The sequence below is a fragment of the Elephantulus edwardii genome, unplaced genomic scaffold, assembly GCF_000299155.1.
Source record: "Elephantulus edwardii isolate Elephantulus edwardi_28Jun2011 unplaced genomic scaffold, EleEdw1.0 scaffold00237, whole genome shotgun sequence".
Classification (NCBI taxonomy): Eukaryota; Metazoa; Chordata; class Mammalia; order Macroscelidea; family Macroscelididae; genus Elephantulus; species Elephantulus edwardii.
In genome coordinates, this window is record NW_006399987.1 from 3,087,139 (window position 1) to 3,095,130 (window position 7,992).

At 43.3% G+C, this 7,992-nt stretch overlaps 1 protein-coding gene across 1 annotated transcript in view; it reads left to right on the forward strand.

The window, feature by feature from the left end:
- The window catches only part of SMARCA4 (SWI/SNF related, matrix associated, actin dependent regulator of chromatin, subfamily a, member 4), a 125,183-nt gene that overhangs the window by 60,729 nt on the left and 56,462 nt on the right, over window positions 1-7,992 (forward strand). The window lies entirely within an intron of this gene.

The window sequence follows — 7,992 nt, forward strand, 5'->3', positions numbered from 1 at the left end:
TAAAAGAAAAATTCTTTCATTGTTAAACAATCCTTCCTCTCCCTCCCTCCAGGTTTTGGTGATTTATGTCTTTAGAGAAATTTTTGTTTTTATCTCCGTTATATTAATTGTTGACTTAAAGCCATTTAAAGTGGTTTCTTGTTTTCTTTTTAATTTCCATTAGAATTAGAGTGATTTTAGTATTTTTTTCTTTCATTTTCTTTTCTTAACTCAGTTTTTGTTTAGCGTCTTAATTTGAGAACACTGTTTCTCATGTGGGTGTTAAAACCTTGACGTTTCCCACTAAGCACATTCAAGTTGCATATCATAACTTTAAGGATGTTGCCTTTGCCTTTGGCTTTATTTTTTGAACTACCAGTTATTTATAAGTGTTTAGTTTTAAACATTTGCAGATTTCTCGGCTTTTTTTTTCCTGGTTCCTAATTTTAATTTTCTTGTGGTTTGACAGCATGCTTGGTCTGAGTTGAATCTTTTTAAATTGACTACATTTCCTTTTATAGGTTATACTGGAGGCTCCATGCATCTTTGAAAAGAGTGGCTGTCTTGGAGGAGGGGAATGTTGTATCTATAGATGTCTTTTGTTTTGCTTTCTTCCCAGTTGGTTGATAGTATTTTTCCAGGTTACGTTTATCTTTGCTTTCTGTCTAAATCTGTCAGCTACTGAGAGTGAGGTGGTAAAATTTCTAACTATTCTTGTTCTGGTCTTTTAATTTAGTCAGTCCTCACTCAGGACGGACTAGTGCTTTGGTCTGTAGCAAACTGCTGCGCTGCTAGCCTGGAGGCCACCTGCTCGGTGGGTGGAATTCACCAGCAGCTCCCTGGGAGAAAGGTTGGCCGTCTGCTCTGGTTAGAATTTGGAGCCTCAGAAACCAGGATAGGGTTGCCTGGAGCCTGCACTGCCTCGGGGGCCGTGAAGGGGGCCGTGGCTCGTGTAACTCTTACAGTGTATGCACACTCATAGTCGTATCTTCCTTTTGTGCCTGACCTTCTGTAAGTACCAACAATCTCCTTTTATCATCTCTAGCAGTATTCTTCTTCTTGAGATCATCCGATATTAGTATGGGCATTCCAGCTCTCAAGGTTTGTGTAAGGTATCATTTTCCATTTGTTATTTTCAACATGTTTGTTTGTTTGGTTCTAAGGCAGCTGAGTCTTGGATCGGTGTCAGCGAGGCTGGCTCAGGACTGAGCCGGTTTCGGAGCTTTTGTCCACAGGGTCACTCTGCGTCACAGGCAGCTCGACAGCACATAACAACAACAGTATGAATTGCTTACTTTTTAGTTTAATATCTTTGTTGTTGTTTTAAATGTATTTTATTATATTTTTGTGTGTGTACCATCAAATTGAACCTGATTGGTACAGGAGGAGATTGCCCCTCCTTCTCCAGCAGAGATGGATTCAAACCACACACCTCTGGGATTGCAGTGCAGCTTCTTGCCACGAGGCCACCAGAGCTCCCTTTTGTTGTTGTTGTTAGTTGATTTCTTTTACTGTGTTTCATTCATGTACTTTGGTGTTGGGTTTTTTTTACTCTCCCTCCACCCACTCAATTGAATTTCTTAGACTGTTCATGGTTAATATAATTAGCGATAGGATTGGGTTTACATTTGCCATTTTGGTCTTTTTGCATGTCTTTTGATTATTTTGTTCATCTGTTATTGTCTTCTTTTTTTATAGACATTTTTTATTGTGATCAGACGTATATTATAAAACGTTTGTCATTCACCGTTTTTATTTGTATGAGTCAGTGATATAACATTTCCAAGTTATACAGCCATCATTATGATCCCTTTCCAATTTTTATTTTCCACGTTCTTAAAATAAATTCAGTACCCATAATCACTGCTCATTTCTGTCCCTCACCCATGTGGTGACCCTGGTAAACTTTTGAGTGCTGTATCCTTACTTATTCTGGATATACATTGCGGAGCGGGGGTCATAGAACTTTTGCCCTTTTGTGTCTTGCGCCAGAGTAAGGTTTTCAGGTTCATTCCTGTTGGTGCGCCTATCAGAATTTCGTTTTTGTTTGTGGCTGGATAATATTTTATTACATGGCTGTACACTTTTGAGGGTGTTCTAGTGGCCCAGCATTTCAGGAAGTTGCATATGATCAGGAACCAGTTGTGATGAAGAAAGTCGTTGAAGCTACACTAAAGCATTGGCAAAAACATGGTTCCAGGAATTGATGGCATACCAGTTGACAAGTTTAAACAAACCGTTACAGCCCTGGTCGTGCTCACCAGTCTCTGCCAGAAGATTTGGCTAACTGACTAGAAGAGATTGATATTTGTTCTGATTCCTAAAAAACGGTGATCCAACAGAATGTGGAAATTATCAACTGATATTAATATTACATTCAAGTAAAATACTGCTGAAGATTATTAAAAAAAAATGGCTGCAGGAGTACATCAACAGGAAACTGCCAGAAATTAAAGCTGGGTTCAGAAGAGACCAGGGAATGAGGGATGTCAGATGGACCTTGCTTGAAAACAGAGAATACCAGAAAGGTGTTTGTGTTTATCAACTATGTAAAGCCAGTTGACTGTATGAATCACAACAAATGATGGTTAACACTGAGAAAAATGAGAACCCGAGAACACTTAATAGTGCCCATAATAAACATTTACCTAGATCAAGATGTCATCCAAATAAAGGAACACTGCAGAGTTTAAAATTAGTTAAGGTGTGCGCAGTGCTATAACCTTTCTCCATGCCTAGTCAGTTTGTTTGCTGAGCAAATAGTTTGAGAAGCTAGACTCAGTGATAAGAATGTGGTGTCAGGATTGGAGGAAGACTCATCAGTAACGTGTGTTATGCAGATGACCCAACCTTGCTTCCTTGCAGAAAGTGAAGAAGATCAAAAACTACAGACTTCAATATAGGTTAAATCCCAGTGTCAAGAAAACAAAAAGCAGGGAGCTCTGATGGCCTAGTGGCCGGAAGCTGCACTGCAATCCCAGAGATATACGGTTCGAATCCACCAGATGCTCTGCTGGAGAAGGAGGGGGATTCTCTTCCTGTACCAGTCAGATCTGATTTGATGGTGCACACACACACACACACAAATAATAAAATAAAATAAAAAAATTTAAAAAAAGAAAACAAAAATCTTTTCCAAAGGGCCAGTAGGCCACAAATCATGATAGGTGGAGAGAAGATTGACGTCATCAGTTCTTTCATTTGCTTGGGTCCACAGTCAACACCTAATGGTAGCAGTCAAGAAATCAAAAGCTGTATTACATTGGGAAAATCTGCTGTCAAGATCCTGTCTAAAGTGCTGAAGACCAAGGATATCACTTTAAAGACTAAGTTGCATTTGCCCCAAGCCATCATACATTCAGTTACTTCCTGTGCATCTGAAGGTTGGACGATAAAATAAAAATGAGTGAAGAATTGATACCTTTGAATGGTCATGTTGGAAAAGACTCAGAGGAATTATAGCCAGGTTGCTTCTTAAAAGCAAGGATGGTGAAACTTTGTCTCACATACTTTGAGCATGTTGTGAGGATGGACCAGGCTTTGGGAAGAGACCTCATACAGAGAAAGGTAGGGTCAATAAAAGAGGACGACCATCAAGACAATCAGTTGCCACAGTGACTGTACCAGTGGGCTGGGACGTATTAGAGATTGTGAGGACGGCACAGGACGGGGAGAATCAGATCTAAGGTTCATAGGGGAAGCTCTCAGAATTGACTTGGTGACAGCTAACAACAGCATCCGCTGGTACTGAACCAAGAGCTGTGCCGCCAACCCAGAGGCTCAGCCTCTCCGGCAGTTGGAATTCACTAGCGGCTCTGGGGGGAGAAAGATGAGCAGAGGGTCAGCTAAAAGTTGGTTCTGACTCGACAGTAATGAGTTGTGCTCTTTTTTTTTTTTTAACTCTCTTCATCTGTTGATATTTCAGTTGTTTTTACTTTTTGAGTATTTTTGCACTAATTGTTGTAGAAGTACTGTTTTGAGTCTCAGCTTCCAAGCATTTGGCGCCTGTGGCTGGGTTATTTCACTCGGAGAACTCTCCAGATTGCTTTCTGTAAGTGGCGCCTGTGGCTGGGTTATTTCACTCGGAGAACTCTCCAGATTGCTTTCTGTAAGAGCTGTAGCCAGTATTTCTCACTTTTCTGATAATTAATAATTCACTGTTGCTTTTATTCCCATGATGGCCTACAAAGTTAATACGGGAATCCCAGGACACTGGTTTGTGCTCTTGAGAAACCTAAGTCTAAACCAAGAAGAAACATGAACAGAGCAAAGGAACACTGCCTGGTTCAAAACCAAGAAAGGAGTACGTCAGGGATGCATGCTTTCTCTATACCTTTTCAATCTATATGCAGAACAGATCATTTGGGAGGCTGGACTCTATGAAGAACATGGCATCAGGATTGCAGGAAGACTTATCAACAACCTTGCTCGGTGAAACTGAGAAGGACTTGAAGTGCTTGCTCTAGGAGGTCAAGGACTGCAGCCTTCAGTGTGCATTGAAGCTCGACATCAAGAAGACAAAGGTTCTCACCACCATGCTATTGCAAGCATGCTGATAGATGGAGAAAAGATAGTGATTGTTAGTGATTTCATCTTGCTTGGGTCAGGGACCTCTCTATAGTGCTGAAGAGCGATAATGTTAGTCTAGAGACTAAGGTGTTCCTAATCCAGACCATGGATCACTTGCTATGCACCTGAGAACTGGACAGTGATTAAAGATGAGAGAAGAAGAATTGATGCCTTTGAATTGTGCTGGAGTAGAGTATTGAATATACCACGGACTTCTAAGAGAACAAGTAAGTCTGTCTTAGGGTGAAACCAAGCTGCTCCTTGGAGACAAGGATTTTGAAGCTCTGTCTCACATTCTTTGGACATGTTGTCAGGAGTGACCAGTCCTTGGAGAAGGACATCATTCTTGGATGGGTAGAGGCACAAGAGGAAGACCCTGGATGAGATGGATGACTCAGTGGGACAGGCGTATCAGCCATGGTGAGATTGGCTCCGGATAGGACAAGGTTCAGAGCCATTGTTCAGACAGTCATTATAAGTTATACTTGACTCAGTGGCATGTATAACATGCTGCTTCTTCTTTTAGAGAAATAGCTGTTTGCCCATATTTTTGCCCATTTTGGAGTTGGGTTGTCCTTTTGCTGTTGAATTATAATTCTGTGTTTATTTTGAAAGTTAAACTCATTCCTACGTTCTCCCATCCTGTGGACTGTCTTCACTTTACCTGGTATTTAAACATAACTGAGTCATCTACTCCTCAAATAACAGGCCTTTGAAAACCCTATGACCCGTGGAAGAAGAGAGCTATGGTAGTCTAGTGGATAAAGAGTTATGCCAACCCAGAGGGGGGCAGTTCAAATCCACCAGGCGCTCCACAGGAGAAAGATAGGCAGTCTCCTTCCATGGGTTTGTTCACTGCCTCTGAATGCCTGCAGGAGGGGCTGCTGTGAGTTGGTTCTGACCTGATAGGACATAGAACAACAAAGGACGAACACCTCTGGATATGGTGCCAGAAGAGGAGTCCCTCAGGACGGAAGACATTCAAAATGCGACCTGGGAAGAGCTGCCCCCTCAGAGTTGACTCTACCGTAATGACACACCTGGAGCAGTGCTTTCACACAACAAGAGGACCTTCATTTGCGGGTACGGCAAGGCTCAAAATGAGGAGAAACCACGACGGACATCCGTTAATAATGGGAATCTGGACTATCAAGTACTGCAGCAGTGGACGTGAGCATGATGGAGGCAGCAAGCGTGGGGCAGGGTGGGGCAGGGTGCCTTCTGCCGTTCACAGGGCCCCAGTGAGTCATAGTCCGCTGACAGCTCCTGACAACAGCAGCGTCTGTGAAGAGACAGCTTGGCTTCCTTCTCTATTTGGATACCCTTTGATCTCTTTTTCATGCCTAATTTCGCTCACTGCATTTTCTAGGAGAGTATAAAATTACAGTAGCATAAGTGAGCATCCTTATTCCTGATTCCAAGAGGGGAAAGACGATCAAAGACTGCAGAGAACATGGATTGCCTCTCAATGTCAAGAGAACAAAAATTCTCACCACTAGATTGATAAGACAGCATCATGACAGATAGAGAAAAGATTGACACTGTCAACAACTTCATCTTACTTGGATCCACAGTCAGCACCCTTGATACCCGCCGTCAGGAGAGGAAGAGACGTATTGAACTGTATAAGTGTGCAGTCAGGGACCTCTCCAATATTGAGGAGCAGTGATACCAGTTTGAGGGCTAAGATGTGCCTGATTCAGGCCATGGTCTTTCCAGTTACTCCATTTGCTAGACAGTCTAGTTGGAGCTAGAGTCGTTAAGGATGACAGAACAAGACTTTGAGCTGTGGTGGTGGAGAAGAGTGCTGAATGTCCCCTGAATTGCCACAAGAATAGACAAACACATTTTTCTTGGCGAGCATACAGCCAGAGTGCTCCCTGGAAGTAATGGTAGAGCGTTGTCTCACATACTCTGGACGTGGTGCTGAGAGAGGCTGTTCCCTGGAGAGGGACATCATCACGCTTGGAAAGGTGGAGGGACAGCTGAAGAGAGTAAGATCCTTGACCAGATGCACTGACACAGTGACTGCTGTGTGGGCGTGAGTGTGTCAGAAAGCGGGCAGATGGCACAGGATAGAACAGTATTCAGGTCTGTCGTTCCTAGGGTCACTGTGGGTGCTTGATGCAGCTCCCAACAAGAAGGGGAAAGCTCTCAACCTTTCTCTAGATAGTATGATGTCACTGGGGGGGATTTTGTGTGTTGTTTTTGTATTTACATAAATACCCTTTATCCTGTTGAGGCATTTCTCTTTGTTTCTAGTACATTTTGCTCGTGAAGTTGTATTGATTTGTGCCAGTTGCCTGTTTGGCATTGACTGTGATGATCTTTTCCTTTGTTCTGTTGATGCAGCGTACTGTAGATTTCCTAGTGTTGAATTTAGCATTGCGGGAATAAATCCCCCGTTGTTACTCTGTACAGTCTTTTGACTGTGCTGTTGATTGGGCGTGGTGGCATTTGCTGATGGTTTTCACTCTGTTTACCAGTAGTGCACTCTCTGTCATTTTCCTTAGAGCAATCTCCTCCATTAGACTTGGCGGGGTGTGTGTGTGTGGGGTGTGTGTGTGTGTGTATTTCCTCCCGGAATGCATGCTTGCTCCTGTGCTGACCTGGGGGCGGGGTGTGTGTGTGTGTGTGTTTCCTCCCTGGATGCATGCTTGCTCCTGTGCTAACCTGACCCCTGTTAGCTGTCACACGAGACTGCCTTGAAATGCCCCCTGCTCTGGTTACGTCTCATTAATGTAACAGCAAACCCCATTCCCACATAGGATTAATCCCACAGGTGTGGGATTAGCATTTACAGCATATATTTTAGGGAAAACACAGTTCAGCCCATAACAGGTAGTTTTGTGGGGTTTTTGGTTTCTTTTTTCCATCAAATTACATTTTCCTGCTTACTGTGAGTCTGTACTTTTTGATTGTGGTTGTTGTAGTGGATGTTCATGTGACTTCTCTCAGTTCTTTGAACATAGAATCACTTTGAGCATATTTGTAATAATGACTGCTTTGAAGGCTGTGTGCTAATTGCTACTCCTGGAGCAGAAACATCTTTTTCTTGCTTTTTCTCTGGGCTGTATAATACGTATCCCCTCTCCGACGTCTGCTTGTCTTGTCCAGCTTTGTCATAGCCTATTCCAGCTTCTAGAATCTGAGTGCCACCTGAGGAGGCGGTTGCAGCTGTGAAGCCCCACGTGCCACTCTGCGCCTGGTGTCTCTGTTCTGTTTTTGTTTTTATGTTTAGTCCTGGTGTTCCCGGGGTGCCCCCTTTTCTTAGTAAACCAGTGGTCCGACAGAGGCTGTGTGGGAACTCCTGGAGTCCAAGAGGCCTCTGCCTCCAGCCGTGGGATCGGTGTGGGAGGGGAGCCAGTCCACGTTCCCGTCATTTTTGTGGCTTCTCTGGCTTTTACTTTCTGTCAGGCCCTGTCTTGTCCCCTCTGCTTTCCC